The sequence below is a fragment of the Cetorhinus maximus genome, chromosome 7 (genome assembly GCF_964194155.1).
Source record: "Cetorhinus maximus chromosome 7, sCetMax3.hap1.1, whole genome shotgun sequence".
NCBI classification, from domain to species: domain Eukaryota; kingdom Metazoa; phylum Chordata; class Chondrichthyes; order Lamniformes; family Cetorhinidae; genus Cetorhinus; species Cetorhinus maximus.
Genome location: NC_135885.1, coordinates 141959155 through 141986436, shown reverse-complemented (window position 1 = coordinate 141986436; position 27282 = coordinate 141959155). Strand labels below are relative to the sequence as shown.

At 44.2% G+C, this 27282-nt stretch overlaps 1 protein-coding gene and 1 long non-coding RNA gene across 12 annotated transcripts in view; one reads left to right on the top strand and one right to left on the bottom strand.

The window, feature by feature from the left end:
• Positions 1 to 2019, bottom strand: part of mbnl2 (muscleblind-like splicing regulator 2) — a 109610-nt gene extending 107591 nt beyond the window's left edge. For 2 of the 10 annotated variants that reach the window (XR_013577157.1, XM_078546019.1), the window contains exon 1: positions 695 to 2019. The gene's annotated coding sequence lies outside the window, so the exon portion shown is untranslated. The remainder of the gene's footprint in view (positions 1 to 694) is intronic. The other 8 variants (XM_078546017.1, XM_078546018.1, XM_078546014.1 and 5 more) reach the window with 5 other exon arrangements.
• Positions 1 to 27282, top strand: part of LOC144683027 (uncharacterized) — a 74976-nt gene that overhangs the window by 28552 nt on the left and 19142 nt on the right. For both annotated transcript variants that reach the window (XR_013577158.1, XR_013577159.1), the window contains one exon: positions 23498 to 23930. This is a non-coding gene — a long non-coding RNA (uncharacterized LOC144683027). The remainder of the gene's footprint in view (positions 1 to 23497; positions 23931 to 27282) is intronic.

Below are 27282 nucleotides of genomic sequence, written 5' to 3'. Positions count from 1 at the left end.
CCCCCAGGTGTCAGAAAGAGCACACCAAGGGAGTGTGAAGATGATTAATGGCCCTTGTCCTTTAAGTTTTACAAGACACACTTTGCAATGAACTGGTGAGGAGACCAAGCATAGTTAGTATAAAAGCAAAATACTGCAGATGCTGTGAATCTGAAATAAAAACAGAAAATGTTGGGATAACTCATCAAGTCTGGCAGAATCTGTGCAGAGAGAAACAGAGTCAATATTTTGAGTGCATATGACTCTTTTTCAGAGCAGAGTAGCAGCAAGGAATAGTTAACAAACTTGTCTAAGTTTGCCATTATTGGTTAACCTGTAATGAACAGTCTGATTAGCTTTAGGCTTTCTTTTAAAAACTAAAAGAGGCAGTTGCTGAATTTCGCCATAAAACAGATGACATATTGGAGCAATTTTCCCTTTGTGCCATTGCAGATGGGTAAAAACTTGTCAATGCAAGAGAGTCCAATTTTGTCTTCACTCTCTCTCTGTTTTGGCATTGACCTGGAGAGGGATCAACACACAATTGTTAAGACTTTATAACACAGGGGAACGATAAACGAGACCTTTTAGTGTGCATTCCTGTTCATAAAACGTGAGCCTTAAATTAGATAAGAGAGAAATGAAGAATAGCTAAGCAAGTCAGTCAAGTCAAGGGGGTGCTGGGGGTGAGGGCATCAAAAGAAGCTCAACTTACCGGGTCATCGCTCCCACAGATGAACTCTCCAGTTGATTATGGATATTTATTATTTTTGCAAAAAGAGAAAATAACTCCCCAGTCCTGGAAACTCAATTAAGTGGTAGTGGGGGGATGGTGGGGGGGAATAAACTTTAAGCTAAGGTGGAAGATCAAGTCGCCAATATTCTTTAATATATGGATATAAAATGAAGGTGGGCCGAGAGAGAGAGGGGGTGGAGGATGAGGGAAAGAAAAGGATTGGCGATGTTTATCTTTAAACGGTAAACATTGAGGTGGCGGCGGCGGCAGGGACGCTTCAGATGAGATGTGGAGGCGTCGGCGTCAGACGCCCGACTGCAACCAAGTCGCTCCCGCCCTCAGAGTGATTGACAGCTCGGCGGAGCACACCAACCCGCTGCCGGGACGGGACGGGAGGGGTGGCCTGACTGCTGACGAGCGACAAAAACTCACCCAGCTCACGTCCGCCCTCATATCTCCCATCGCTACCTATATTTTAACATAACCACTGTGTCGTTGCTCCTGTTTCAATGGGGCGTTAGCCGCTTTAAATTTGACGCCGATGTGATGATTTCCTCTCCCCCCCCCCCCTTACTTACGGCGCGGCAGCGGGGACTTGGTGCGCTCCGATGGGCAGGGCGAAGAGCGTAGGCGGGAGGCCCCGTCACCATGGCAACGAGGCCTAGTCCACTGTGTCATCTCAGCCGGAGCCTGTAAACTACAAATTCTAATTCTTACCCATAAGTTTTTTTTTCAATGTTGATTTAATTTACAGAACGGCAAAGGGGAAAAAAACGTTGATTTTGTACACGCAGCCTGTCAATTTCTTGTGGGAAGTTCACAGAGCCACAGAATTGTTGCAGCGCAGATGGAGACCATTCGGCCCATTGTGTCAGTGCCGGCTCTCTGAAGGAGCAACTCACCTGGTGCCATTCTCCTGCCTTCTCCCCATAACACCGCAGATTCGTTCCTTTCGAATAATCGTCCAATTCCCTCTTGAATGCCTCAGTGGAACCTGGCTCCCGCCACACACTCAGGCAGTGCATTCCAGATCCATGACCGCTCCGCTGTTTGAAAAAGATTTTTCTCATGTTGCTTTTGCCTCTTTTGCCAATTACTTTAAATCTGCCCCCTCCTGTTCTCGACCTCTTCACAAGTTGGAATAATTTCTCCCAATCGTCTTATCTACTTGACGCAAAGATGGTCGGAAAGTTAGATGTGAACAGGACAGAAGGAGGCTACGAAGAGATATAGATAGGATAAGTGAGCGGGCAAAGATCTGGCAAATGGAGCATAATGTGGGAAAATGTGAAATTGTCCATTTTGGCAGGAAAAATAAAAAAGAAGCATATTATCTAAATGGTGAGAGATTGCAGAGTTCTGAGATGCAGAGGGATCTGGGTGCCCTACCGCATGAATTGCAAAATGTTAGTATGCAGGTGCAGCAAGTAATTAGGGAAGCTAAAAGAATGTTATCATTTATTGCAAGGGGAAATTGAGTAAAAAAAAAAAGTAGGGAGGTTATGCTTCAATTATATAGGCCATTGGTGAGACCATATCTGGAGTACTGTGTACAGTATTGGTTGGAAGCAGTTCGGAGAAGATTTACTAGACTAATACCAGGAACGAGCAGGTTGTCTTATGAGGAAAGGTTAGACAAGCTAGGCTTGTATCCACTGGACTATAGAAGAGTAAGAGGTGACTTGATTGAAACATATAAGGTCCTGAGGGGCCTTGACAAGGTAGATGTGAAGAAGATGTTTCCTTTTGTGGGAGAATCTAAAACTAGGGGTCACTGTTGAAAAATAAAAGGTCGCCCATTTAAGCCAGATAAGGAGCATTTTTTTTTATCTCTTGAGGGTCATGAGTCTTTGGAACTCTCTTCCTCAAAAGGCAGTGGAAGCAGAATCTTTGAATATTTTTAAGTCAGAGGTAGATAGATTCTTGATAAGCAAGAGGGTGAAAGGTTACAGGGGGTAGGTGGGAATGTGCAGTTGAGGTTACAATCAGATCAGCCATGATCTTATTAAATGGTGGATCAGGCATGAGAGGCCGAGTGGCCTACTCCTGCTCCTAATTCGTATGTTCATATGTACTCTGTCCAGACCCCTCATGATTTTGAATAGTTTATCAAAACTCCTCTCAGCCGTCTTTTCTCCAAGGAAATCTTTCTTCATAACCGAAATTCCTCATCCCTGGAACCATTCTCGTAAACTGCTTCTACTTACTTGCAGGTCTCCCATTTTCTTTATTCTTTCACAGGGTGTGGGAGTCACTGGCAAGGTCAGCATTTGTTGCCCTTGAACTGAGAGGCCATTTCAGAGAGCAGTTAAGAATCAAACACATTACTGTGGGTCTGGAGTCACATGTAGGCCAAACCAGGTAAGGATGGCAGATTTCCTTCTCTAAAGGGTATTAGCGAACCAGATAGGTTTTTGCAACAATCGACAATGGTTTCATGGTCACCATTACTGAGAATGGCTTTATATTCCAAATTTATTAATTTAATTTAAATTCAACCAGCTGCTGTGGTGGGATTTGAACCCATGTCCCCAGAGCATTAGCCTGGGCCTCTCGATTACTAGTACAGTGACATTACCACCACGCCCCATCTCCCCATGAATAAAATATTGCTAAAAATATATTATAATTCTAAATATTGATAAAATATTTAAATGAAAATTCCTCCCAAATATGTTGGTTCTTCTCAATTTTTGTTTGCTGCAAAAAGTTGTATAAATAATTAAATGTATTGGTCCTTCCAAGTAGATTTTCATCAGTTCGGATGAAAGGTCACGGAAACGTTAACTCTCTGTTTTTCTCTCAACATATGCTCGCTGACCTGCTAAGTATTTCCGGCACCTTCAGTTTTTATTTCAGATTTCCAGCGGTGGCAGTATTTTGCTTTTAGATTTTCTGTTAGTCCTCCTATTTTTTTTGGCTGCAAATAATTAAATGCCTTAGAATAGGATGGCTGTTGCAACCTTGGCTTGCTTTCTGCCTCTAAAATCTCAACCAATTTTGGTTGAAGCTCATGAAATTCTACTTCTAGTCTTCTAAACAGAAACATGAGAAGCACTACAGTTTCCTGGGGAGAGGAATAAAAATCAACCTTTTCACATTAGAGGCCAACCCTCCAGGAATAAAAGATTAATCACCTGGACAATGCTGGGAGCAAAGTAGGAGAAAAATAATAGGGGAATGCTTTCATTAATCAGTTATATAAAAAGAATGGGAGATTCGGAAAAAAAAAGATTTTTTGACCAAACAGTTGCACTTAGAAGTCACGCAACGAAACCTTCAGGAATGCATTCAACTGGAGTTGGCTTCCTGCACCATATTCAGGTGCCTGCCTGCTGTGGTGCAACGACTGCCTGGATTAGTCCCCACTGTGATTTGTCCACCACTAGTCCCCTAACAGCTCCTGAACTTTCCTCGTCATTGTTATATGCCTTCCACCAGCTCCCCCAATTTCAAACTGCATTAGCCTGATAAACTGCAGCTTGAAGATATTTCAGCTGCAGCTTGCAGGGGCAGGGGTCATTAAGCTCAAGAGCAAATCTCTAGCTGCATCTGGAAATCAGCATTCCACCTGATCCTGTAGGTTTCTAACCAAACGAGCTAGGTTAAAATTTCTCCATACAGTTCTCCCTATTAATGTTGCGCTAGGTTAATGAAGGATTAGTTAAACCAGGAGGAAGCTGCGCTAGATTTTCTGTCCATTAATCCAAATGGGTGGGGAATTAATCTATTGTGAGCTACTGCAGACACACCTATGGGCAATGCTAAAGGGGCAAGATCAAATATGGAAATCAAAAGAGTTTGACTTGTGAGAACAGGTTGCATAAACTTATTTGTATTCCCTTGAGGAATGTTTAAAGTGGCAAATAGATTTGATAGGGTAGATGCAGAGAAACTATTTCCTATAGTGGGGGAATCCAGAACAAGAGGGCATAAAATTACAACTATTTGGAAGCGAAATCAGGAAAGACTTTTTCACACAAAGGATAATGGAAACCTGGAACCTGCTCCCTCAAAAGGTTCTGGATGCTGGGGGTCAATTAAATTTTCAAAACTGAGATCAATAGATTTTAGCTAAGTATCAATAAATATGGAACAAATGTGGGTCAATGGAGTTGTGGTACAATTCAGCCATGATCTAATTGAATGGCAGAAAAGGCTTGATTGGCCTGCTCATGTTCTGATGTTCTAATTTGTGCATGAACATCTATACAGTATATAAGTAGGCCTGGTTAAGATCCTAATTTACCTGCAGAGAAGGTTGTTTTCCATCAGACAAGTTATGTGATATGGATTCATGATTAAAAGTGTTTTAAAAATCATAAATTCTATCCATTGTAGATGATTGCTGCAAGATTGTAGATGCTGTTCAGAGATTGTTTCAGAGAGACACTGTCCAGTAGGCCCGCATTTTCAGGTAGAGTTTTAGCTGTGAATGTCCGAACAATACCTCAGTCACTTCTGGTGATCAATGTTAAGCTGTCTTGTTATCTATTGTATGGCGTTCTGTCTTTATTTCTTGTGCCCGTCAGAATAATTGAGGTGAATAGCATAAATTAATTTACAGGGAAGCTAGGCAAAAATGGATAAAAGATTAAGCTGGGAGGGTGAGATAAAGAGGGTAGGAGGCTCATATGGACCATAAACACTGGCATGGATCAGATGGGCCAAATGGCCTGTTCCTGTGCTGTAAATTCAGTATAATAGGACAGCTATCCTTAATCCTCCACCTACCCCCCAGGCCCTAATAACTCTGATATGAGGAACTCTGTTGGATCTTGTGCATAATGTTGCAGATTCCTAGGTTATTTTACCCCAGACCTAGAAAAATATGAATCAAATGCTTTTAAAATGTAGTTCTGCATAATGTTGGCTTGTTCCCATGTCTTCTTCCAGAGAAGTGCTCATTGCTAACATGTAAGCTGCTGAATTGCATTGTTGAAGCAGCTACCTTAGACACTAAACAGAGCCCTTGAACAGAGCCATCTGATGTACAGGCTGAACCATTACTCCTACTTCTGTATCTGTCTGTGTGACATTAGCCATTGTGGACCTGGAAACAGTGAGTGAATTAGCAAACAGTGATTTCATAAACAATATGTTCATGCTTCACAATACAGATTAAACCTTTTTCCTTTGCACTGATTTTAAAAGTGAGGGTGGATCTTATCAGCTCTGATCAACTGTGCTTTTAAAATTTTAATTTTTGCCCTGAAAGGTTTTCAAAAAGTGTTTCAGTCCCATGTTCCTAAAACAAGAAGCTGAAAAGAATTCTCCCAGAATCAATCAGCGCGCCACTGATCCATACAATGGGCATATAATGGCTAAGTAGAGAAGAAAATGGTTTAATGTGTATTTAATGATTATTTTTTCTGGCATGCTTTGTGTGAATTTACAGGAGGTCAGCTGTCTATTATAAAAACAAGCGGAGAGTCTACAGTGACTGGTGTTTGCTAGCGCCCCTTTACCAGTGGGCTAAAATCTAACTGTTTTACCACAAATGGTCTTTAAATTATCGTGTCAGAAAAATAAGAGCCCAATTGCTTATGACCACTTTTAAGTCATAATTTTTGGAATTGAAAATAACCCCATTATTTCATGTAATGGAAATTTGTTCAAATGGGAAATAAATTACCTTAAACAGGTTTTTTTAAAAGGTTAAGGGCACCATGTTGAAAAGCATTATGGATCAGTACAGTGGGTGTCAACTTCAGCAAGTTACTGCTGTCTTTCTAGATACCGATCAAATGCTCAGTCATCGTAAATATTCTATTCAGTCACTTCCATTTAATTGATTAGAATTAGAATGATGTTTTTATCCACTAGATCAATAATATTTTAAAATAAGTTCTATGAAAGCTTCTTATCTATAAGTCATATTGACATAGAGAAAGACTTGCTATCCTTGTGCATTGGGAGATTTATTTGCCAATAACTACTATTAGCAACATTCCTCACTAAGCAGCCATCTGACAACTCACTGCTCACATTAGTGTTCAATTTGGCATATGCCTCTCTAATGAATCTGCAGCTCCAGGTACGAGGCATATTAAATAGTTAGCCACCCTTATTCCATTTTATCGTTCAGACGCATCAATTAAATGGTTTAAGCAATGTTTTAATTTATAAACTCAATGGATTGATATCAGCAGGTGCTGTACAAGGTGAATGTTCCACTCTAACAGCTTACTATCCAGCATTGAAGACTGATATCTAATCCACTGTGTTCTACAGGCAAAAGTGACAGCCAATTTGCAGACAATGAGATGCCACAAACAGCAATGTGATAAATGATCAGTTAATGTGTTTTTGATAATGTTGTTTGACAGATAAATGTTGTACAGGGCACCAGAGACCTTTCCCCTGGTTATCTTCAAATAGTGTCATGCGATCCATTCAAACAGGCAAATGGGGCCTGTATTCAAATGGATCTGCTGTTGTGGGCTGTGAACATCACATCACAAATTTCATAATTCCCCTGTACTATGCAAATTGTGTGCTGGTTAAACCCAGTACGGAATGATTTTCTGCCCATTTACGATGAATGAAGTGGGAAATATGCTCCAATAATAATTATACCGTAAGGAATAGTCCAACACTAGACAATATAGTCAATGTGTCAGGCTCCAATTTCTTCTGGCAGATTAAGTTGGGTAGGTAGAAGATGCAAAGTAGTAAATATTCCTCTGTCAGGATGCATAAAGTCTCATCACACATCAATAACTAACTTTGCTGGCAATTCCGGATTTACAAATCACTAAACGGAATGGTGGAAGTTAGCAATGCCATAAAAAAAGCAAACAAGGCACTGGAATTCATTTCTAGAGGAATAGAATTGAAAAGTATAAAAGTTTTTTTAAACATGTATTGAAACCTTGGTTAGAACTCACTTGGAGTACTGTGTAAAGCTCTGATTCACATATTATACAAAAGATATAAGGGCACCAGAGAAGATACAAAAAAAGATTTACAAGGATGAAACCAGAACTGAGAAGTTATGCCTATCAAGAAAGATTAAAACAGGCTGGGATTCCTCTCTGTAGAAAAGAGGTCATAAATATGAGCTAGTCCCTAATACATCCAATAGGGAACTCAGGAATAACTTCTTCATGGAGAGATTAGTAAATTAGTGCAGAGGTCTTGTGGCTCGTTGGGGCCGCCCCTGCCTCTAAGCCAGAAGCTCTGGGTTCAAGTCCCACTCCAGGACCTGTTGGCCATGGAAGGAGTGCTCACAATTTGGCCAAACAGGTTAATAATCAAATATAAAAACAAAAAGCTAAAAGCTACTGCGGATGCTGGAAATCCAAAACAAAAACAGAATTACCTGGAAAAACTCAGCAGGTCTGGCAGCATCGGCGGAGAAGAAATCAGTTAACGTTTCGAGCCTTCATGGCCCTTCGGCAGAACTGAAGCATAGTTAGGAGAAAGGAGAAATATAAACTGGTTTAAGGTGGGGGGGGGGGGGGGGGGAGAGAGAAGTTGAGGGTGTGGTGATTGTGGAGATAAGCAAGCCGTGATAGGAGCAGATATCTTTTGATTATCCGCTCCTATCACGGCTTGCTTATCTCCACAATCACCACACCCTCAACTTCTCTCTCCCCCCCCCCGCCCCCCCCCACCTTAAACCAGTTTATATTTCTCCTTTCTCCTAACTATGCTTCAGTTCTGCCGAAGGGCCATGAAGGCTCGAAACGTTAACTGATTTCTTCTCCGCCGATGCTGCCAGACCTGCTGAGTTTTTCCAGGTAATTCTGTTTTTGTTTTAGGTTAATAATCAAACCTGTTAATCCTTCCAATATGTATGCCTATGGCAGGTGATAAAAGCAGGGCAGATTCCTGGTCAGCCATGGTTGATGTGGAGTGGTGCCACTCAAGCTATAACTACTTGTCTCCACTAAATGCCTACGATCCCTTGCATTTAATGGGAATCTAGATAAGCACATGAGGGAGAAAGAAATAGAAGTTTATCCTGATTGGATTAGATGAAGTAGGTTAGGAGAAGGCTCGTGTGCAGTACTAACACAGAATGGACTGTTTCTGTGCTGTAAATTCTATGTAATTCCACCTGTCAGTGGAATTCATCATTCAACCTTCCCAGTAGAAATAAATATAACTACTGCTAACAGTCTGTGGTTGTGGAATATTTCAGATCAGGTATTCATTCAAGGTTCAGTCATTCTTACCTGCGCAAGGCAAGTATGGAGGGGGGAGGGCGGTGGGGGGAGGTGTAGAGTGTTGTATCAGTGCTGACTCTGATTTTAATCAACAAGGAAAATAATTATTTTCTTGATTCTGATATTATCCGCATCATCCTTAACCATGTCTTGAAAACAGAATACTGCAGCTGCTTGAAATCTGAAATAAAAATGGAAGACACTGGAAATACTCAGCAGGCTAGGCAGCATCTGTGGAGAGAGAAACAGAGTTAACATTTCAGGTCCACAACCTGAAACATTGGGCTTTAGTTTTAAGCTGTGCCAGGGATGGGATCAGAGGTGATGGAAATGAAAAATAGCTCTGCCAGCTGGCAGGCCAGTTGCCCTGCTCCATTTGCCCCCTCCCCACCCCCCAGGCCATTTTTGTGGAGGCTACCCCTGCACATGTGGTGCATGGCTGACCTGGCTTGCTAAGGGACACCTAAGGCGGCAGGGACCCGTTTAGATGCCTGGAGCTGGCCTCCTGGTAGCAGACTGAGGATGGGGAGGGGCGATTGGGTATTGAGACCAGCATTCCGCAGGCCTACAGACCATCCCTGCCTGCCTGCAGCAGAGGAGTTCCCCAACCCTCCACAAAGGACGGCGTGGTTGCAAAACCCATTTTTAGTTTGAATTCAAAAAATTGGAGACGGGGTGCCTCCATTTTGAAGCCCTCCAACCAACTGACCCTCCAACTTTGAGAGCCAGCCTGCTGCTGCTCCAGGGAAAATCATGTTGAATGACTGTTTCCCACGTAACCTGTCAGTGGGGTTCAGAAGCCTCCAGGAAAAATCCAGCCTATTAACCCTGTTTCTCTCTGCACAGATTATGTCAGACCTGCTGAGTATTTCCAGCATCATCTGTTTTAATCTCCGATGATTTGTCACAATTATCTTTACCCAGTCCCTTGGAGATAGATAACAGCTTGCAGGTTGGCTGGCACACTGTGTAACTTGTTCCAATACAAGCGCATGAGAAAGAGATTTAGATTTCCTTTTTGCACAATGATTACAGACTGAAATACTGTTCGATAATTCTGTTGTGCCATCTGTAAACTATTACGGGTGCAAATTTAAATGACACAGAAGTTGACATGAGAAGCATTATTTCATAATTTTGACCTTTTCAAAAAAGATGATTCAGTGTCTTCATGGACTAAGCGGTGCTCTGCAATTTATTACTCAAAGCATAACATTTTTTTTACAACATGTGTCCGAGCCATCTTCATGTTGTTTTTATATGTGGTATTCCTTTACATTATTGTTTCACTATGACTTTAGCAATGTCAGGATAAATTAAACACCAAGTTTCACTATAACATTATAGATCGAGTGTGCTAAATTGCAGCACATTCTAAGGCCGGAACTTTCCAACCCCATTGGCGTCGGACATCTTGGCGGGCGGGGGGTGGGGGGGGAGAATATGGTAAGGAGGCCAAAAATCAGTTTCACACTGTTGTGAAACCAGTTTGTGATTGTCCGCTCCACCCGTCAAAGGAGGGCCGCATTTCCCTCTGCCGCGTGTCGGGAAACTAATTTCAATACTTTAGCATCTCATTATCAGCCCTGCTCACCGGAATCATCCCCCCACGTCAAATTTACCGCCCACATCGGTGTGACTTCAGAACGGCGTGCTTCACAACTGCCTTTAAAAGGCGTGTACCTGGCAGCCTGAACTTGGAGGGGAACTCGGAGGTGAGTGCACGTACCCTTGTGCAGTGATCGGAAGCATTGCTCGTAGGATATCAAGGAAGAGGTACCACACTTTTGGGGGTGGGGGTGGGGCACAGGGAAGGCGCATCTTCCCAGCTGCCTTTCAGTGCACTGCCGGGGCAAGGGCTCCAGTGCGGGTCAGGTTGGTGGATAGGGAAGCTGGCGGGGGGGGGACAAGGCAACACAGAGTGAAGAAAGTATTCAAGCACATGCCTGTGGGGTGGGAGGGCTAGGCAGCACAAACTGAAGGAAGTACACAAGGACATGCTGGGGTGAAGGGGGAGGTGGTGAGGGAAGCGGCCACGCACTTGGAAAAGCTTGTCAAAAGTGAGCAATTCTTCCACAGCTGAGACCGTTCAGCTGCAGCTCCATTGACCTGCAGGGAGTTGGGCCTCTGAAACTTTCTACCCACTCAAGCAACACAGAAGAATCAAAGTGCCACCAAATGCTCCAGAACCTTTCACCCCTCATGCCAGACTGCAAATTAATGTGCGCCTTAGGGGGCAGCAGAACAATTGGCCGACTGGGCAAGTTGTAGAATCCCCTTGTGAAAGGGGCCATGGTGCAGTCACTGGTGGAGATGCTCACATCCCCTTGCAATGTCTTTATTAAGGTTTGGACCAGTGTCCCTCATGGTTCAAGCTAACAGCGCAGCCTTGCAGTGTGGGTTAGGAGAATGTCTGCGCCTGAGCTGAGATCACAGCGTGCAGCCCAGTGGCCAAAGCTGCTGCCAATTGGTCAAGTGGAGTGGGGCGGAGGTGGGTGGGGTTTCAGACGGCCATGAAGCGCACTACACACTGGCCATCCTAGTGATATCCAGCACTCTCCAGCATGCATGAAGGGGCCTTCGGACTTAACCAAGAGAGGTTCTTAGGACACATATGCTAACCCACCCGTTTATCTTTTTGATCCTGCAGGAGGAGAACATCAGGATCATGGAGCCTGGTGATTTAGTGGTATGCCTCATGGCTTACAAGGAGCAGCGAAGAAGAAGAGTGTGGCGGAGGCGCATGGCTCGGCAAAGGGAGGAGCATCTCCCTCAAGGGCAGGGCCTGCTGCACACGCTGCTGAAGATCCACAGAGAGCCGTCGCTCGTAGGCACCTCACTAGACCCAGGGTCTATAGATGGCGCTTGTCATTCCTGCAGATGACTGAGAACCAGTGTCGCCAAAAATTGCACATGTCTAGGGAACTGGTTGGTCACATATGCCACCTGCTGCAGGATTTGGCACCATGGGAACATGGAGAGCATCCACTGCCAGTGACTGTGAAAGTGACCATGGCGCTCAATTTTGAAGCCAGTGGCTCCTTCCAGGGCTCCACAGGTGACCTGTGCAGGATCTCACATGCCTCCATGCACATGTGCATCCAGGAGGTCACGAGCACCATCTCCCCGAAGGCACAGAACTTTGTGCATTTCATCCGGCATCAGGAAAGCCAGGAAGCAAGAGGCGCTAGGATTTGCACAGATCTCAGGTTTTCCACAGGTCCAGGATGCCATCGACTCAACTCGCGTGGTGCTTAGATCTTGTGGCAACAAGCAGTCAACTATGTCAACCGTAAGGGCTTTCACTCAGCTGGTGTGCGACTACCACAAACACATTGTACAGGTCTGCGCACGATTACCAGGGAGTGTCCACGACTCCTACATCCTTAACAAGTCTCAGATGCCTGACATCTTCCAGGGTCCACAGAGGCCGCAGGGTTGGCTCCTCAGGGACAATGACTACCCACAAAGGACATGGCTGATGACGCCCTTGCAGCGGCCTCAGACTGCAGCAGAGCGAACGAGGCTGATGCTGCAACCTGGATCTTGGTGGAGCAAACAATAAGCATATTGAAAATGAGGTTCCAGTGCCTTGATAGTTCCAGTGGAGCACTGCAATACAGTCCACAGAGGGTGTTGCACATCACCGTAGCTTGCTGCATGCTCCATAACCTGGCGCTGCAATGGATGGAGACCTGGCTAAGCAAGAGATGGAAGAGCTGCATGTCTCCTCTGATAAGGAGGATGTCGAAGGGGATGACGACGATGATGGTCCTCGAAGGCGAGGATGCTGGTGATGAGGCCATTGCACTGGCCAGACAAGGTAGGCGTGCTCGGGAGGCCCTCATAGCTGCAAGATTCATGGAGGATGGTGCGAGATGCAGTGAGGACAGTCCTGACATCCTCACCTTGCATCTGTGATCATTTAACTCCTGTGTGGCTGATGGCAGCACACATACCCTCATTGCTCAGGCTCATGTCATGGAGACATGGCTGAGGCCCTAATAGTCACTTGGTTCCAGGAGGATGATGACAGCATGAAGTGAGGACGCTCCATAGAACTTCACATTGCCTCTGTGAATGTCTGACCCCTGTCTGGCTGAGGGCAGCTTGCTTGCACTCTGTGATTAGCGTCATATCAAGGAGACACAGCCATGAAGCTTTAAATGCACCTTATCCTTTGTCAGCCTTCAGCACCTTTCCCCTTCAGGAGCACACTGTCACCAGTCACAGATGTTGAAGAGATGGAGGGCTAGCCCCATCTCAGAGGTTCAGAGGCGCTGAGAGCACACAGAGAGGATGACAGAACTCTGTGACCTCTGCCCACGACATTTTGGCAGCAATGACAAGCAACATCTTTTCTTGTGTCCCAGACATCTTTGTCAATCTCTCCTTAGCTGTCACCTATCCCAGATCTTCTACCTTGATCCAACTGCTCCACCCCCTCTTAAACAGTATAAAATCCATCACATCGCAATTCTACTTCTCTTTAGCCCTGAAGAAGAGTCATACGGACTCGAAATTTTAACTCTGTTTCTCTCTCCACAGATGCTGCCAGACCTGCTGAGTTTTACCAGCATTTTCTGTTTTTATTTCAGAATCCTAGCATCTGCACTATTTTGCTTTTATCTTAGTGATACATTCTTGGGAGTTAATTTACAATACTGAACATTATATACAAGTGATTAACATCCATGCCCAAGCTGTGCAACCTGGAAAAGAGTTACATCTTCTTAACCTTCCTAACCCTGCCGCTACATCTTGGTGCTCACCCAACATCCACAGCGGAGGTGGAGGCAGCCTGCTGACTGTTACACCTGGTCTGTGACGACTTTGGCAGACGTCTTCTGGAGGGCCGAGACCTGGAGGGCCCCAGCTTGCTTTCGGGGTCCTGGTGTGTGGCAGTGGCACCCTCCTCAGCCTGTGTAACTGGAGGCTGCTGAGGTCACAGGAAGAGGGGATTCAGATGGACCAGACACTACCGGAGACACCTAGGTGAATGACCCCGGGGTATCCACCTGCTGATTTTCCTCCCTATGGGTGCCTGAGGGCCCCTGGCTGACTACTTGAGGAGAAGGGGAAGATAGAATGAGATTGAGCTGCCCCACACCTCTCTCATGTTGACATTGTTGGGAGCCAACTATGGGATCAGTCTGCACAACAGTGCAGGACCGATGTCCTGGACCAAGGTCTCCATGGCGGTTGCCATCCCTACCTGTGTTGACCTCGGTGCATTGCCAGCGCTAACACGTCAGACTGAAGGCAGATGGGCTCCTCCATCATGCCTTGCAATCTGAGGAGTGCAGCGGACACCCCTTCCTGAAATTCCTGAGCTTGGCTTTGCAGCTCCAGCAAATGAGGTATGACTGAGTCCAGAGGCTCATCATGTGACTCGGACTCAGTAGATTTCTGGCCTCCAGTAGTCCTCCGAGTACCGGAAACCTAGGAAGCCCCTGCCTCCGCCTGCTGTGGATCAGACAGTGTGATGTGCTCAGCAGATTGTGACCCGAAGCTACTCTAGAACAAGGTGCCACCGAGGCATATGCTTCTGTGCTGGTAGAGGATGTGGGTGAGCGCTGTGATGGGTCTTCAATTAGGGTGTTATCAGATTCTTCTTCTGAGGTGTCTTCGGGGCTTGAGTGGAGGAACCGGCTCGTGAAGCCTCTCTGCTGCTTCCCAGAATTGCCTGCCGAAGCAAGGAGAGATAATTGGTGCATGGCAGGGGACTGCAGAACAGGGGAGCTCACTCACAGCATGGTTGTCTGATGGATGTTGCATTGCTGGATCCTCACTTGGTTGAGCACCGCCAACCTCACCGTCAGCACAGGAACAGTCCAGATAATTGCTGGCCAGCTGGATGACTGTATTCTCAAAGTCTGTGAGGACCTTGATGTTGGGCATTCCTCCACCAGTCTCCCTATTATTGTGTGCCAGCTTGTCCTGCATGAATACAGATGGAGAGAGTGTAAGCAGGATGCCTGCCAGGCCAGATGAGAAGGATGCCTGGCATGTATGGGTGGTGAGTGGTGCCTTGGAAGGGATGAGGACACGATTCACAGGGCAGATGAACAAGTGTGTGAGAGAATGAATAGTGATGTCCCTTGAACTGGCAGTGTGAGATCCCTGTGGATGTCTGATGGGTTTTGTGAGTGTGTGAGTTGAGAGTGATAAGAAGAGTGACTTACCTTGGCGGAACGGAGGAGATCATTCATCCTCTTTTGGTACTGGGTGGCTGTTCTCTTTTGCAGGGCGTTGGCGCTGACCACCGCCTCCCATGCTACATTGGTGACCTTGCTTCCTGGCAAGGAAGAGCAGGAGTCCCAGAGCAGGAGTAGAGGATTTCGTAGTGGGCCTCCACTGCATCCGCCCAAGGGAGGCTAAATTTGAGGGCAGCATGTTTCCTCCCTTTGGCAGCCATGACTTTACAGCAGCTTTCAATCCCTTACAAAGTTCTAGCTTTGTGCAGGGGCGCCCTTTAAATATGGCACCCGGATTACTGAAGGCCTGAGGTGACAGCGGGGCGGGCAGGTGTTTCCTGGGAGTGCATTATTAATGAGGCTGGAAATTTTGGACCATATCGTGTGAAAACCACCATTGCGGCTGGAGGGTGAAATGACTGTTTTCCCGCCCAGTACTGCACTTTGTGCAAATGTGGGACGATTCTGCCCTAGGTAGATGAGATAAAACTGCAATAGTGCTGCATTAACTCCAATGTAACAGATGCATTTTGTGTCATGACATATGCTAAGTCTGATCCGTCTACATGACAGCACGAAGCTTGATGCCACAGACTGGTAGACTGTGTGTCTGGGTTAAGAGAACACATAGAGTGAACTTTCCAACTTATAGCAGGGTCCAATTGCCATGGGAAAGTTATACCCGCTGGGGGCAATTCAAGCACCATTGTTACTGGCCCATGTCCATAACCTAACAACAATAGTAAAGAAGAAGAATGAGAATTTTGCACCAAAGACAGGGCAGCTACTAGTCCTTTGTGAGGTTAGGTACACTAAGACCTGTCTAAGGATTGGTTGATTCAGAACAGCTTAAAATGGCTCACTTTAGTTTCCTATTTGAATATTTATTTTCATATTTTTGAGGATTATTTTAATCTGGACATCACCAGATGGAAGAAGACGACGGGGCTGGCCAAAGAAGACCTGGCAAAGTCTATTTAAGGAGGACCTTCAAGAGTGGGACACCACCTGGGCTGGAGTGAAAGAGATTATTGCGATGGACCAGTGGCAGAGTCTTGCTGCCTATTGGCCCACATGGGACCTGCGAAACTAAGTTTAAATAAGTCATTCTTTAAGGTAGATGTGGCTTTAACTCACTTTAAATTCCTTTCAGAGGTAAATTTTAACAATTGGAAGATTCAATACTGATGTATAGTTATTGCTTATTTTTTTCCCGTTACATCTCTAAGCACAGTTCTACAGTTTTATGTCATTCCACCAAGGTAATTAAGAGAAGTATGATGCAGCATGTTTAAATATTATCCTTATTTAGTAAAAACTGTTGTTTTATTTGCATACTTGCTTATTTATCGTTTGAAGCAACATAACAAATAATTTCAAATATGACAAATTGTTTCCTATTATTATAAATATGAGAATCTTGTTATCGTCACTTCACAGATGAGACTTTTGTTATGTTTTCCCAAACTGGAAAATATCTGTTGCTATCAAAAGTACTATCACCAGATTGTTTAAAAATGGAATAAATATTTTTTGCTTTTGCCCGTGTTCACAGTTCCAGTCTTGTTATTTACCCTTTGGATGGAATTCGAAGTTGGAGAATAACTAGTCTTGCAGCTCAGATTAGAATTTGAGGGAGCAATGTTGGTTAGGACCACTTTTCTTTGAAAGATCTACAATGTGCCCCTGATCAGATCCTCAGTCCTGTACTAGAGAGTCAGCCTAGTTTAGCTCAAGCCCTTATATGAGTATTGAACGCACATCTTCCATCTCAGTTGAGATTGCTACCAACCAAGCCAAGCTTATATTTATTGTTAAACAAAGAAGAATCGAACTTGCATTTGTACAGCACCTTTTACTGGTCATCCTGAACTGCTTTACAGCCAATAAAGTACCTTTGAAGTGCAATCACTGTTGTAATAAAGGAAACACGCCAGCTAATTTGTGCACAGCAAGCTCCCACAAACAGCAATTTTTTTCTCACTGATATTGGTTCTAGGGATAAATATTAGCTAAGACAACGGGGAGAACTCCCCTACTGTTTGTCGAATGCCATGGATCTTTTAGGTCCACCTTAGAGGGCACATGGGGCATCAGCCTAGATTTTGTGCCTAAGTCTCTACAATAGGACTCAAACCCATAACCTTCTGACTTAAAGGTAAGGATGCTACCCACTGAGTCCCTGTTGGTACTTCAGAATTTTGGTAACTTTAAGACCTGAATTTTTAGCTTGGTGGGCGGGCGCGATTGGTGGGCCTGGGATCAGCCGGGAAATGGACCGCCGTCCGCGATTGGCTCCCGACCGTGCTTTCACGCTGGCTGGCCAATTAACGGCCAGCCAATGTGAATCGCGCACTGAAAAGCTCAGTGCTGCTGGGGTGGGTGGAAGAGGGTGGGCGATGATGTCAGCGTGGGCGCAGGCAAGCGCTGAGAGAAAGCTCCCTGAAGGCAGAGAGCTGCCTCGGGGAGCTGCAGACCCAAAAACCATCAAATAAAGTTTCAAAAAGCCGGAAAAAATTGTCCAAGCATCAGAATCCAAGCGCCTGAAAATATAGATGATAAAAATGCTGCCCACAGATTTTTGTTTTTATTTTATTTCATAACTAAAACCTCATCCCACCCTCGGATGAAGCTTCATGTAGAATGTCAAGGTCGCCTGGCTGATTCGTCCAACCATAAGGTTGGACGGACTATGAAAAATCGGAGTCAGTTGCTCCATTAATGGGCATAATTACCATCTTAATTGTTGGCGAGCGCGCTTCCGATTTTTGCACGCGCCCACTGACTGAAATATTGCGCGAGCGCGGGATGACGTTGGGATGCTTGCCCGATGTCAACTTGCCCGATTTCACGTACAATCGGGTTGGGCGCATGCCTGCCCTATCAGCGTAAAATTCTGCCCTAATATTTTCATCATGATACATCAAATATGGTGGAGCTGGTAAATATTCTAAATAACAGTGTTTTATGTTCACATTAAATTCACTGCCTCCTCATACATTCCCTAATCTAAAACTGTCGAATTTCAAAACACACCCCTATATACATTCAATTTTTTCAAAAGCTTTGCTCATGAAAGCCTCTAGCTATTGAAGTAAAAGCCTCAGTGTTTCTGCTTGGAGGATGATGAATTATTAAAGCTACTTAGGCTTATGTGTGAGGGCATGCTGAATGCACTCAGCATTAGGGCCAACGCCCTACAGAAGAACTCAGTCAGTTAGCCCTCAAGGGAATAAAAGTTTTTTTTTCCCAGCTGCATACAGTGACACCACTATTCCTGGCCAGCAAGGAGATGCTTGGGCAATCGCCCTTCTGTCACACCTGAGACTTTTGCAAGAGACTTTTTACGTGTATAATTTATATTATGTAATTATCATGCACTCACTGTATTTTGTTGGAGAGGTAATAAATTTGTATTGTGTAACTACCCTCAACTCTGCATTTTTGCAGAAATTACGCTTGTTCGATCAGGAGACTTTGCTGTAGTTTAGGCCATGAGATCCGTTAGCTGTAGTCCATAGAGGCTCTTTTAAGTAGACTCTGTAAACTGTTTGCTGTGCCACTCTGTTTAAATAAGATGCTGTTTGCTGAGAAAATAGACTTTGACATAAGTGTCACTTTGTTTCTTTCCATACCTAGTCTTGTTGGTTTAGAGTATTTAGAGCATAGAATAGATTATCTGATCATTGTCTCACTGCTGCCTGTTGGACCTTGTTATGCTCACACACAACACCATGTTTCCTATTTTACAACAGTCACTATACTTCAAAAAGTACTTCATTGACTGCAAAGCAAGTTGGGATGCCCTGACATTGAGAAGTTATGCTATTCTTCTTTCTTGCAAGACCACAAGACATGGGAGCAGAAGTAGGCCATTCGGCCCATCGAGTCTGTCCCACCATTCAATGAGATCATGGCTGATCTGATAGTCCTCAACTCCACTTTCCTGCCTTTTCCCCATAAACCTTGATTCCCTTACTGATTAAAAATCTGTCTATCTCAGCCATGAATATACTTAACGACCCAGCCCCAACAGCCCTCTGCAGTAAAGAATTCCACAGATTCACTACCTTCTGAGAGAAGAAATTCCTCCTCATCTCTGTCTTAAATGGGTGACCCCTTACTCTGAGATTATGTCCTCTGGTTCTAGACTGCCCCACATGAGAAAACAACCTCTCAGCATCTACCCTGTCAAGCCACCTAAGGTCGCCTCTCATTCTTCTAAACTCCAATGAGTACAGGCCCAACCTACTCAACCTCTCCTCATAAGAAAGTCCCTCCATACCCGGGATCAACCTAGTGAACCTTCCCTGGACTGCCTCCAATGGCAGTATATCTTTCCTTGGATAAGGGGACCAAAACTGTTCACAGTATTTTAGGTGTGGTCTAACTAGTGCCTTCTATAGTTTTAGCAAGACTTCCCTATTTTTATACTCTATTCCCTTTGAAATAAAGGCCAACATTCCATTTGCCTTCCCTATTACCTGCTGAACTAGTATGCTAGCTTTTTGTGATTCATGCATGAGGACACCCAAATCTCTCTGTGCTGCAGATTTCTGTAGTCTTTCTCCATTTAAATAACATTCAACTCCTCTATTCTTCCTGCCTCACATTTTCCCACATTATATTCCATCTGCCAAGTTTTTTCCCACTCACTTAATGTGTCTATATCCCTCTGTAGACTCTTTGTGTCATCCTCACCCCTGCCTTCCCACCTATTTTTGTGTCATCCGCAAACCTGGCGATAGTATATTCACTTCCCTCATCCAAGTCATTAATATATATTGTAAATAATTGTGGCTCCAGCACTGATCCCTGTGGCACTCCACTAGTTACAGGTTGCCATCTCGAAAATACCCCCCTTATCCCAACTCTCTGTCTTCTATTAGTTAGCCAATCCTCTATCCATACTACCCACAACACCATGGGCTCTTATCTTATTAAGTAGTCTTATGTGTGGTACCTTATCGAACGCCTTTTGGAAATCCAAATATATTACATCTACTGGTTCCCCATTATCTATCCTGCTTGTTACCTCCTCAAATAATTCTAATAAATTTGTCAGGCATGATTTCCCCTTCATTGTTAATGTTAAGTTGTTAGTTCAATGCAGAATTTCTTCATGTTGATGTTTGAAATAGGAAAATCTCTTATCTCTAAACCTTTAATTTGGGTGAACATGCATGAGGATGAGCCTCAGGGAGAGAATACCAGCTGATCCCAGTGGGACCAGATTGTGGTCTCTTCCTTTGCATCTCTCAGAACTTCCAGTGACCGCTGACTATATCCATGTTCCATACTGTGTCCCTGTGACTAACAGCACATGCCATCTGCTGCCGCCTGGCCAGGCTGCAACGCTGATCTGAAACCTTGCAATAGATGTTAAAAATATCTTCAACTGCCGTCAAGAATTGCTCTTTTTTTTTTTAAACATATCGAATAGTAACCTTACATTAATAGCCCAGAATTTGCTATTTACCCGGATGAAGATTTTGGCAGCTGGTGAACTGAGGCAGGGTCGGAGATAAGTGATGTTATGGAAATGTAAGTCCGATGTGATCGGACCATTTAGCTGGTGTTGTGGATTAAAGCACTGTTCTTTTGCTTCTCATTGCAGCATTCTATGTGAAATGCGTTTGGATAATCTGCAGCGATGCAACTCCACAGCAAAACATTTTATAAACATGCTGCTCTATCATCCTGAATACTCCCATTACTGCTGTGCACTGCTGCTGCATGAGCTCTGCTAGTACTGGTGCCATTTAAGTGGCTCAACACCTGATTGACTGGGGAGAAAATGCTTCCAGATTGGCTGTGAATTGGATTATTTCCCTCATCTTTCAGCTCCAATTATCTTTACGCTGAATTGTTGGAAGTACAAGCTACTAACGGGGTAATGCTATGTTAGCTTTTATTGCATGGGCATTAGAGTGTAGCAGAAATGAAGTCTTGCTGCAATTATATAGGGCTTTGGTGAAACCACACCTTGAGCACTGTGTATAGTCTTGGTCGCCTTACCTAGTGAAGGATGTACTTGTATTGGAGAGTGTGTACAAAAGTTCACTAGATTGATTCGTGGGGTGAGAGGAGTCCCTTTGAGGTGACGTTAAGTAGAATGGGCTTATATTCTTTGAAGTTTAGAAGAATAAGCAATGCTCCCATTGAAATACACAAAATTCTGAGACAGCTTGACAGTGTAGATGCTGAGAGGCTGCTTCCTTTCGGAGAGGCTAGAATAGGGGCTGTAGCTTCAGGAAAAGGAATTGACTATTTAGGACTGAGATGAGGAGAAATCTTCGGAAGTTGCTACCCTAGAAGATTGCGGATGCTCAATCGATGAACATGTTCAGGACTGAGATCAATAGATTTTTGGGCAGTAATGGAATAGAGGGCAATGGGGATTGTGGGGGTTGGTGGAGAAGAGGTAGATCAGCCATTATCTTATTGAATGACCCAGCAGGCTCGAGAGGCTGTATGGCTGATTCCTGCTCCTATGTTCTAATGTTCTTATGTGGGAATGAGACTCCACAGTTCAGTTGTTCCCTTTCTGAACCTCCAAGGTTGAATGGCAATGTAGGAACATTAATCATGTCATCAGTAGGGTCCTTATGCCATGAAATAGTAGTCCCAAGTTTGCTCAGTGACTTTAATTTATACTTTTGGCATAAATGTATTTATTTTGGCCAGAAAAATGGCCAATCTGGAAGTAGCTACAATAATCTCAATTTCACCCCACTCTTTTGGCTGATGAACTACTTAAATTGTGCCAGTACCAGCAGAGTTTATACAAGAAGCTGTGCACAGTAATAATGGGAATATTCATGACGATGGAACAGCATGTTTATAAAGTGTACTTGTGTCACCACAGACTATTCAAACTCATTTCTGATAGGGTGCTGAAAGAACAGGGCTCTAACCCACTGCACTAATAGGGTTCCAATCGCATATCCACTCCATCAACAAAATTACCTACTTCCACTTCTGTAACACTGCCCATCTCCGACCCTGCATTAGCTCATCAGCTGCTGAAACCCTCATTCATGCCTTTTTTCACCTTGTCTATTCCAGTGCTGTCCCGGCCAGCCTCCCATTTTCCACTTGAGTCCATCTAAAACCCGACCGCTGTATTCGTACCCACGTCAAGTCCTATCATACCGAACTCACTGACCTGCCTTTGCTCCCAACCCAGCAACATTTCTATTTTATAATTCATGTCCTTGTTTTAAAATCAGTCCATGGCATTGTCCTATCCAATCTCCGTAATCTCCCCCAGCCCTACAAACCTCTGTACTCCTGTACTCCTCCAATTCTGGCTGTTGATTTTCAACACTCCGCCATTGGTATTTGTGCCTTCAGCTGCCTAGGCCCTAGATTCCAGAATTCCTTCTCTAAACCTCTCCTCCTCTCTTGGCATCTCCACCTCTGTCTCCTCCTTTAAGATGCTCTTGGAAACCTTCTTCTGGCCAAGTTTTTGGTGAGCTGTCCTACAATCTCCTTATGTGGCTTGGTGTCAGATTTTGTCTGATAACGCTCTTGTGAAGCACCTTGCGATGTCTTAATACTTTAAAGATTCTATATATATATATATATATGCGAGTTATTATTATGGGTTTAAAAATCTAGTAGATCTTTTGTGGTATTGTCATAGGTACTCTGGAACCTGGAGTGCAGTCCTTGATACTCTGGTTCTCCAGGAGCAGTAACAACAACAAGCATTTATGTAACACCTTTAGCCAGGCAAAACAATGCAAAGTCTCAAAGGCATAATCAAAAGAAAATTATATTAAGCCAGGTGAGGCAGCGTAATTGGTCAGTCATTAACTGTGCCCTGAAGTGAATAGACTTTTGTGGTCTATTTGAACAGCAGCTCTTGGGAGACTGTCTGCAGTTTATCTGAAACTTTATTCAGTGGAAGAATCTTTAACAGTAGCTGAAATCTGTCTTTATAGTCTGTTCTGAGCTCGAATTGTGATACTGTGGGGATAGATGCAGAACACCGAGATACACTCTGGCACATATATTAACTTAGAAAACTACTAAAAGCTGAGCAACAGCTTCAGAAAACCGACAATTCAAACCTCCTTGAATATAAGACTATGATATGAAAGCAAGTAATTACACTGAAAGTGCAGTGGGACACCAGATACCTAATATTCCTTCAGTTCCATTGGAACAAGAAAAACATAAATACATGCATGACTTCCCAGTTCCAAATTTTGTCTTTAATTATAAATACTTTAATACATCATAATTAAATTTTTAAACCAAATAAAAAAAGTTGTGTTTTTAGCAGATGAACCAGACTTGGTTTTCTCAATGGTCACTGTTTCCTTTCAATATGCCCTAGCTTCCAGAGACATTATTTCATCCAACGCCTTACCTAGTTTACAGAAATACCTTCTCATCTCCAGGCCTTCCAGTTTATGTTCCAGAACAAAGTGGTCTGCTTAATTCTTGACTCTGCAACCGAACTCAACATCCACCACTGTGAGTGCAGCATGCACTATCAATGGGAGCAACTCACCGAGCTTACTGTGACAGCATCTTGCAGACCCACAATCTCAATCAGCAGGAAGGATAAATGCAGTCAATGTGATGGGGAAACACCATCATCTGAAAATTCCCTTACCCAGTAACACACCATTCCAACTTGGACATCGAACACTACTTTGGGAGCAGGATCACCACAAAGCCTGCAGTGTTGTCAAGGAAAAGCCCCAGTACCAGTTTATCAGGGCAATCAAGGATGTCCAAGGTTCGAAAAGGCTGACAATAAAGATATACAACATGCCACTGAACATTAGTCCTGAATGAAAGCCTTTTTGCCAATGCTTCTTTTTCAAGGTAACTGAATCATTAAATCCATTCTTGTTACCTTAGATTTCAAGGCCTTTATTAACCTTTTGCAACCATGTCCTGCAGAAATTGTAATATCAACACTTGACATAAAAAGAGACTAGTTATGACAGGAATGCAATGGAATACAAACTTGCCACGACTTAATATGCAGCTCTTATCAAATTTTCCATTCGTTGTATTATAGAAAAAGATGAAAGAACACTAATCGCAATTTTTGCAATAATCTGTTTAGAAATGTTCAAGGGAGAAGAAAATTCTAATGGTGCATAATTTATCTCCTAGTGGAAATTTAGATTTTTGACACACTTTTGGTCCATTTCACACACAAAATGCTACAGCATAAAAACAGGTCATTTAGCCCAACTGGTCCATGTCAGCATTGTAATACATCAGCATATCGTTATAAGGCCAGCCCGCCGGACTCATTCCCCCCCCCCCCCCCCCCCCCCGCTGGATCATCCACCTATATCACAACAGCATATATAAGGCATGCACTTGGCGGGCTGCACTTCACTTGGGACTTCAAGGTTTGTTTGCCTACCTTGCTTCGGGCAGTGCTCGTAGTCATCAGCACCAGGCTTCAGGCTTCACAGACAGCGCCACATCACTTTTAAGGGGGCTCACGGGTAGGTCTCTTCCTACCAGATCAGCCAAATGTGGGTGGCTTTTCAATGGCTTCAGGGCTAGGGCTTACTTGGGGAAGGGGGAGAAGTGGCCTCAGGCAAGGGAAGAGGCTGCAGAGCAAGGGCTGTACTGGGGAAGGATGGTCTCCCAGGGTGTGTATGGGGGTACATGTTGATCTGTGCAAGTGGCCTCAAGATGGTGATGGCTGATGAGGCAGTCTTCAAAGAAAATGAGGCCAGATGAACATGTGAGGGTATGTGTGTGAGAATGGGTGGCGATTTCCTTTGAGCTAGCCATGAGTGAGATGTCAGTGAATGTCTGATGGACTTGAGTGTGTGAGCTTAGAGTGATGAGATGGTTGCCATACCCTGGCTGCATGGATGAGATCATTCATCCTCTAACTACATTGGATGGCCAACCTCTTCTGTGCAGCATTAGCACTGATCACCACTGCCATTGCCTACTAAGCTGGAGTGGTAATGTTGCTGCCCCTCCTGGGGCCAGAGCGGGGGTAGAGGACATCGTAGTGGGCTTCCACAGCATCCAAAAGATGCTCAAGGGCTGCAGTATTCTTGCCTTCTGGGGGCCATGTCTTCTTTACAGTAGTCCTGGGATGGAAGCACTGAGCGCGGCTGTACTTTCTATCTAGCTTCCCCCTAAAATGCACCTATGCTATTTGCCTCAACTGCTCCATGTGTTAATGACTTCTCCATTCTCAACACTCGGAGTACAGAAGTTTCTCCTGAATCCCTTACTGAATTTATTGGTGACTATCTTAAAGATATGGCACCCAGCTTTTGACTCCCCCACTCCCCCTTTCATTTTGAAGTAGTTATTTATGCTGCTTTGACTCTGCTCTCTGGAACTTCCTTCCTAAACTACTATGTCTCTCCGCCTCTCTTTCCTGAAAGACCATCTCTTCAACCAAGCCAAGGTCATGTATCAATCTCTCCCTTTGTGAATTGGCATCGGTTCTTCCAGCATTTGGCTGTGAAGTGAATCATATGTGGAAGTGCAATATAAATACAAATTGTTAGATTCATTTCTTATATGTGTGTGGCTTGGTAAGCTTCATCTCTGAAATTATAGAAATAGGTACAGGTATTTTAAAGTTAGTTTTGAATTACAATAAGACATTTCAGGAACACACACCAGCAGTATAAGAGTTAAAGATGAGAAACAATTCTGTTTCATGAGTTTAGGCGCCAAGGACCCTTGTCTATGCGATACTTAGCTCATAAAAGATAAGCTGTCAGTTACATCATTTTATGGTAACAAAGGCCAAGTCTTTGAATTGCACCAATAGAATTGCAGTTAAAAAGGACAATTTTTTAATAATTCAAAGACTCCATTACCTCTTAGGGAGGTGACATGAAGGGAGACTTATACCTTCTAAAATGAACAAAGCAAAGCTTTCTAAAATCATGAAAACAAAAGAAATTTGCAATCATTACTGCAGCTGAAGTATAGACCAGGGCTGGGATTTTTCCGTGCCCGCTGGAATTGGGCATGTTTGGTGGCGTGAGCGGACTATACAGTGAGAAGGCATGAAGCCAGTTCGCGATCGTCTGCTCAGCCCGTCGATGGCGGGACGTGTGGTGCCTGGTGTGATGAAGTGGCGAGGTGATGGCGTGGGCAGGGGAATCGGAGCCTGCCCGCCATGGCGTGTATCCTGGGAATGCATAATTAATGCGGTGGGTTTGGAACGATACGACATGAAAAGCCACCATTGCGGCCCTGGGTAAAGCATGTTTTTTCCACCCGCTACTACACTTAGTGCAAATCTGGGACGATTCCGCCCTAGAACTTCAAGGATACAAGCCTAGGAAATTCCTAAGGGTAGGTCAGGGGTTGAACAAAATTTCCACCCCGGAGTCAGGTTTGAGCAGGTTTTTGCCGCAGCGGAGGAGGTTATCACTACCAGCGACAGTGTAAGTAAAGTAATTGTGCCAGATGAACAGCTTTCAAATCTTTTTACAGGTCTAAGAGAGCCAACTCTTAAATAACTTTTTTCTACACTTAAATACAAACACAAGAATTAGGAGCAGGAGGAGGCCATTTGACCCCCTGAGCCTGCTCTGCCATTCAATAAGATCATGGCTGATCTGATTGTGGCCTCAACTCCACTTTCCTGCCAGTCCCCTGTAACCTTTGACCCTCTTGCTGATCAAAAATCTAACTCGGGCTTGAATATATTCAATGACCCAGCCTCCACTGCTGCCTGGGGAAGAGAATTCCACAGACTAATGACCCTCTTGGGAGAAAAAAATTTCACCTCACCTCAGTCTTAAATGAGAGACCCCTTACTTTTAACCTGTGTCCCCTAGTTCTAGACTCCTCCACAAGGGGAAAGATCCTCTCAGTGTCCACCCTGTTAAATCCCCTCAGGATTTTATATGTTTCTGTCAGGTCACCCCTCGTTCTTCTAAACTCCGATGAGTATAGGCTAAACCTGCTCAATCTTTCCTCAAAAGACCATGCCTTCATCCCAGGAAATGGCAGACTATGCGATATATTCCAAGCAACATCACTTTCTTTAAATGAACAAATGGCTTGGAGAAGGAAATCCGCCTAATCAGGGTCAAAGCTGATCATGACTGCTTGTTGGAATTTGGAGCGGAAATAATTTATACCAGCAGCATCACCAATCATAAGCCATTCTCCTACTGATGCGCCCCTGGCCTGATAAACTTTTGACAACTTGCTGTTGCGT